The sequence below is a fragment of the Fukomys damarensis genome, unplaced genomic scaffold (genome assembly GCF_012274545.1).
Source record: "Fukomys damarensis isolate Sample0158 unplaced genomic scaffold, DMR_v1.0_HiC HiC_scaffold_38, whole genome shotgun sequence".
Classification (NCBI taxonomy): domain Eukaryota; kingdom Metazoa; phylum Chordata; class Mammalia; order Rodentia; family Bathyergidae; genus Fukomys; species Fukomys damarensis.
In genome coordinates this window covers 78,653,131-78,659,740 of record NW_022900950.1, presented here as the reverse complement: position 1 = coordinate 78,659,740, position 6,610 = coordinate 78,653,131, and the positions used below count along the sequence as shown (strand labels likewise).

Below are 6,610 nucleotides of genomic sequence, written 5' to 3'. Positions count from 1 at the left end.
AGTGCCTGCTCCACACTGTGCCAAAGTAGCTTCATAATGTTTGGGTTTGATCGGGTCATCCACGGTTGAAACCCTTCACCTGCTGCCTGTTTCCTTTGGGGATAAAATTAAAATCTGTAATGTGATATCTATTTATAAAAATGATCTGATAGCTGTTAACCTTTCAAACAGTGTCTTCTCTCCATGTCTTCCCAGTCCTTCATTGAAAATCAGGGCTTTTTAAATTAATATGCCATCTTGGCTCATACTTGAGGCAAACATGCATAAAGCCACTTGACCAACTATGCTTTCTCCCCCACGTTTTACCACTAGAGGTTTACTGTGCTCTGGTATTCAGTTTCTAGAGAGATAGAGTTAGAAAAGGCCAATAGTCCTCCAGTTAAAGGAGTCAGGCATGATTGATTTAAATCAGAATCAACAAACTTTCTCTACAAAGGGCTAGATAGTAAATATTTTGAGTTTTATGGGCCAAGAGACACATTTAAGGACTTTATGTAGGTCCCTGAATAAAAGCAGAGAAATTTTCATAAATTTTTGTTGAAAAAATTGCAATAAAAATAAGTACAGTTTTAATATAGATTGACTAATGAAACAAATAACTTTTGGAATGGGCAAGAGATCTGCTTAATAGTGTTTAAAGTTATTTTTCCTTATTACCTATGGAGTTGCAAAGCAACTGCTGTAAAATTCCACAAAGCAGCTCTGGAGTAGCCCTTGGTATACAACCATGGGCTCCAGTTCCTTTTGCCAGCAACTGATTTAGGCATGAACATGTTTCCCACGCCTGTCAAGCAGAATCAAAGGGAGAGTCTTCTCTATGCTTCTAGAAAAGCAGAGCTAGGAGAAAATGCCCCTTTTCTTTCACTGATGCGGTACATCTGCATGGACACCCCTGGTGGAATTCAGTTGTTGTCAACCCACTAAAAAGCGCAAAAGACACAGATGGAAAGGAGATGGAGCATAATAGAGTTGTGCAGTTGGCAGTGAGTTAGAGTATCTTGCTTTTCATCTTCTTGTCATGTGAAAAAAATAAGTCACTTATTATATAAATTCCACTTAGTCATAGTTTCTGTTACTCATAACTCAAAGCTTTTTAACTGATCCAACACCTCTATTCCTGGAAGTCTAAAATTAGTTTCCCCTGGAAGGTGAATAAACCTCCACTCCTTCCTTTGTGGCTGTGTTCAGATAACACACAGATACTTTTCCAGAAAGTTTTTGCTTAGTTCTGTGGGCACCTTCCCTAAACTTAGGCTTAATTGGCCGCTGACCCTTAGCTGTTTCCACAGCACTTTGCACAGCACTTTTTCCCTCTCGCATTTCTCTCTTGTATTTTTGTATACACATCTCCCTAGGACCCAAATTCACCCAGACTGCAAGCAGCTCCAGTCCAGCAACTAGCTCCTCATAGCCAGCATAGTATCTGGTACTTGCTGAAGAATAAATTTGTAAAATAACAAAATGAATAAATAAACCTTTTTACCCTCCAAGAGAATGTACTACAGATGGAAAGACAGAGGCATGCACAATATTCTATGGGCACCTTCTGGTATTAGGAATTGAAAATGGTGTTTTTTGCTCTTCTGCTGGGTTTTTAGTGTTTCTGGTTAACCAAGTTAGATCTTGGGCTACTGACTACACTGACTACAAGAGATTCAGAAATCCATTGTGCCATGTTACTGCCAACTCCAAAGTTCTTGTCCTTCCCAGAACTTTCTGTTATGTTAGGAATCTGCTGTCTTACTTTTATTTTTTTCTAACGATGTGATTTAGAGCATCTCAGCCTGGACTGCCATCTGCATTGAGCTGCTAAGCAGGAGGATGGCTAGCTGACCACCTGCCTGCTGCATGCCTCTCTGTGCTTCTCATTTCAGAAAGTCATTCTGAGACTCATCTGAAGCCATACCCAACGTGCCCAGTGCTTGCCTCATCTAGCTATGCTTTAATCGCCACTTGTCCTCAACACGGCCATATGCCACGTTGTGAACAGCAGTCGTGAGGCATACTCCCTTCTTCATACCGAATGGCACTGTGAGCCCTGATGGTTGGTTCACCGCGTCCACCCTGGAGGAGAGAGCAGGGTAGCAACTATTCTAGGAAATGCAGCAGTAATTTGCATAATCACCACGATGCTTTTGTCATTCCATTGCCCTCATTTGCTGAACTCTAGTGCCAAATAACAAACAAGGTCCATTTCCATACCGTCTCTGAATAATAATTTTTTGAGAAAGCTTTGACATTGTGCATCTACTTCTCTCTCTCTCAAAAGAGAAAATACCATTTTTCTAAGTGGCCTGGACACTGGGGTACATCACTCCCCACTGCTTACTGACCATTGAAACAGTGCTTACATTTGAGCAATGAAATTTTAATAATGTGAGTTTTCTTTAACATGGATCTTAGTATTCAACCTCCCTGTCTTTTATGGAGAATGAGTTCTGTACAGAATATTTCCTGGGAGCCACCAAATTCATTTTCCTCCTCCAGCTTCTGGTGTCTTCTGATGAACTCCAATGTTTCGGTTTGGGTTTGAGCCCCTCCAACACCTGGCTCTGATCTTATGTGAAACTTGCTGTGGGTTGAATGGTTTGTTCCCCCCAAACTCATACTGGCACTGGGTCCCCAGTCCTGAAGCTGGAGAGCCTTTGGAGAGGTATTCAGGTCACGAGAGGAGATTGATCCATTTCTCTGAGGAGTGAGTTCCTGCTCTCAAAGGACTGTATCAGTTACTGGGAAAGCAAGTTGTTCTCAAGTGATTTCAGTTTTCCAGGCAATGCCTCTGGCTTTCCTTCCTTCAGTCTCTGTCACAAATCCTCACCTTCCTTCTGCTCTTCTGCTGCGAAACCTTTGAGATGAGAAGAGGCTGATGTCACATTCTTAGCCTTCCAGAACCTCGAGCCAGAATTCCTTCTTTCCCGTGTAAGTTATTTGACACAGGTTTCAGCCATAGCAAAAAAAAAAAAAAAAAAAAAAAAAAAAAAAAAAAAAAAAAAAAAAAAAAAAAAAAAAAAAAAAAAAAAAAAAAAAAAAAAAAAAAAAAGTGGACTGAGACAAGCCTAATTTCTTTACTCCTACAGACTCATATGCTCAATTATCCATTATTTGCCTTCGGTGAAACACCCTATAAACACTTCAAACTCATCATATTTAGCATATCATTTCATCAAACTTTATTCTTCAAACTATTATTGTGTCTCAAGGGAGAACTTATTGGCTAGTTACCCAAAACACCCTAAAAATAATGATAGCTTAGTTGAGAGCCAGGCACATTAGAAGCTTTATTTCACTGGATTTTAAAGAAGTATAGTACCTGTGATATTTTTTTGTTATCCCAAATGAATATGTAAGGACTTGGACTTAGCTGGATGAAAATATGCATTTCACAAGCAGAAAATAGAGTAAGTAGGGATTGAATCAGGTTGCTCTGACCCCTAAACCTCTTTTCATAACGGCTGTGCCGATTTAGAATGCTTGAACCACTCTTTGCTTTGTCCTCACAGAAATCATTCCTGTCTCATTATCTTTTCACACTTACTCTGCACAAAGCCGTCCGTGCAGGGTCCACACAGCACATGTTCCAGTCCATTTCTCTGCATAGCACAAGGATCTAGGTGGCTCAAGGCTAAGACCCATGAGAGCTCCTGGTGGAAAACTCTGTGGCTCCTAAAATGGTTTCTTAAAACGAAATGGTTTAGATGTTCCTACATCCTTATTCTAAACATGCTCTTGTCTGGGTTAATGTGAATATATGTATTTTTTGGTTTCTTGCAATTTAGTAAATATCAGATGTCCAAGTTATTTATTTATCCTACTTATTGTTTATTTATTCTAGGTAACAAACCACCCCCTACACGACGGTGTTAAATGATAGTTTTGTATTAGTCACGCTCGTGGTCTTTCGTCAGGAGTTTGGCCAGGATACTGCGGCCCATCTGACCCTGCTACACAGGGCCCAGCTCCCCACATGGGCCCAAGGAGTGGCTGAGCAGCTCATACCCCACCCCCAGAGCTGTTCTTTACCGGTGCATTCCCACGCTTTTTATAACTTCCTGTCTGACTTAGAATTGAGGTTTTTATAATGATTCTATGTTACTCCCTTTACGGAATCATTTTTTATACCCTATAACTTATAGCAAACTTCTTTAGTTAGTCAGTTGTCCCTGAAATTGTCACCCAGCTCAAGGATCTGAAGTGCTGTGCTTCCCACTCTCCCCCGCACCCTTGTTCCATCGGTGCGTTTAATTTACTGCTCATGTATTGGATGCTCAGACCATCTTGCCATTACTTTTCCTTTAAATTGTCTGTTGTCTTTTAGACTTCTTGAGCTGAGAAATAAAAACATATGTTACCTTTAGTCTAATTCCATTATATTTATTTGTGTATATTCAATTTCCTGTCTTAGGTCATGCTTCTTCTCCTCAAAGAACTTTATTCAATAAATCTTGTAGAACTAGGAGGCAGAGCACATGTTTAGTATGTGTAAGGTCCTGGGTTCAATCCCCAACATTCAAAATTCAGTATACAGGCATTATGTATGTAATACATATGTATGTGTGTTAATGTATATCTGCTGGTAATGAATTTAGTTTTTATCTACATCTGCTTTTTAAAAGGTATTTTTACTGAGTATAAAACTATAGACAGACAGCTGTACTTTATTCTTTAGTACATTAAAGATATAATTCCATTGTCTCAATGCTTTCATGGTTTCTCAATAGAAATATAAATTTTTATCTCTGTTCTTGCCTATGTAATGTTACTTTCATGTTTGTCCTCAAGATTTTCTCTTTCACTTTTAGTTTCATGAGTCTGGACAAAATACACTGATATATGCAGTTCTCTTTTGTGCTTGTTTTATTTTGTGTTGTCTTTTGTTGCTTTCCTGTATCATGTTCTTTCAGATTTGGGATCTGTTGTTTGGTATCATTAGTTTCAGAGAATTCGCAGTTATTATTTTCTCCATATTTCAAAGGTATCCCTCCGTTAAGATCTCTTTTTCACTTCTGGGATCCTAGTTACATGTGTGTATACTGCTTGCTTTTTGCCCTAGTGCTGTGGATCTCTATTTTTGCCTCACTGTTTCATTTCATGTTTTGTGTGTTTCAGTTTGGCTAATTACTTCTGAAATGTTTTCAAGTTCACTGATTCCTTCATTGGCTGTGTTGAGTGTACTCATGAACACTTTGGAAGCATTACTTACCTTTGACACTTTTTAAAACATAAATCTGTAATTTTAATTTTCACTTCTGTTTTCACCTCGGCCGAAATTGTCCATTTGATTTTTCATGCAGTCTTCCATTTCTGTTGGTGTCTGGAACATATTAATCATAGTTATTTCTAATTCTCAATTACATACTTCCAACTTTTGTGACTTATATGAATTTGGATGTGTTTTGGGTGTGTCTTTTCATATATAAAATTTGTCCCAAGAATGGTACAAATTCCCATCTTCTAGACATTTAGTGTGCGGGTTTCAGGTAGACTGGACAAAATTCAAGGTGGTTCTCTGAGGATAAGGTTAATGTTTGGCTGAGTCAGGAGCACTGCACCCATCTCTCGTGAGAAAACTCCGAGGCCTGTTAGTGCTGGAATAATCTGCCCCCTCGGGTGTGTAGAGATCTGACCTTAGACAGATAAACTGTTCCTCTCAAAAACCTCTAAAGTCCTGACTTATTCGCCTCAGCCCCTAAAGCACACAATCCAAAAACTAACATGTGGCCAATAACAATGTGCCAAATATCCCGACTCCACCCTGGCTCCACCCCTGCCTTACCCTGTGTAAGTCTGTACATTTTCTCAATAAAATGGAAGCGTCCCAGAAACCTCCCTGGAGTCTGCATGGTGATTCCACACCTTGCCCTCCCAGTCCAGGTCCCTGAACCTTGTTCTGAGAGCTGGCTCGCTGACGAAAACAACAAATGGAACCGAGGACTCCCATATACTGGGTAAATATTGAAGATGTGGGAAAGGATCCCTCCTATTATAGGTGATGTCATGAGTTAAGAACGGCCGGTACAGGCTGCCTTAGCAAAGGTCCTCATGCCGTAACGGCATCCGAGGCATTTCCAGCCCAAACTCAGGTGAGTGTAGGGCCCCCTGAGTGTTCTAAAAGTGGCGGACAAAGCCTCTTACAAAAGATGGTGCGGGCGGGCTGCCTCTTCTGCTTTCTCCTTCCCCAGAGGTGTCAGCCCCGCCCGCTGCTCTCTCGGTTCCTGTCAACGACGTGCCCCACTAGAACCCCTGTCCCTGTAGAACGGTCATCCGGAAGCGCTGCCGCTCCCGGCCCAAGATGGCGGCCTCCACCCTGTGCGCCGCCATCTTACTTGTCTGATGAGCAAAAACAATCCTTTGATTGGGCCTTGGCACGGCTTCAGGGTCCTTGGCCTCTGGGCTGCCCAGCCTTCTCCTCCAAAGCCCAGCCCAGCCCAGCTGAGAGCTCCAAAAAGTTTTGGAGTGGAAGACCTGCAGCTTCGGGGTGCTGGGGCCTGCTGATCGGGGAGGGGAGGCTGGTCGGCAGCCGAGTCAGACAGCTAGCGGTGCCTAAGGTCCTTTTGTCTTGCCGGCCTCCACCGTCCCTGCCTCCCACTGTGGATGCCGTCTCCCCAGGCCT

The 6,610-nt window shown here is 41.6% G+C and overlaps 1 long non-coding RNA gene across 1 annotated transcript; it reads right to left on the bottom strand.

Moving 5' to 3' along the window:
• Nucleotides 1-3,681: 3,681 nt before the first annotated feature.
• On the bottom strand, nt 3,682-6,310 carry LOC104864772. The gene is made up of 3 exons (XR_002025481.1): nt 6,133-6,310; nt 5,201-5,311; nt 3,682-4,450 (listed from the first exon to the last, which is right to left on the bottom strand). It is a non-coding gene; the product is annotated as an uncharacterized LOC104864772 (long non-coding RNA).
• Between the last annotated feature and the right edge of the window lie 300 nt (nt 6,311-6,610).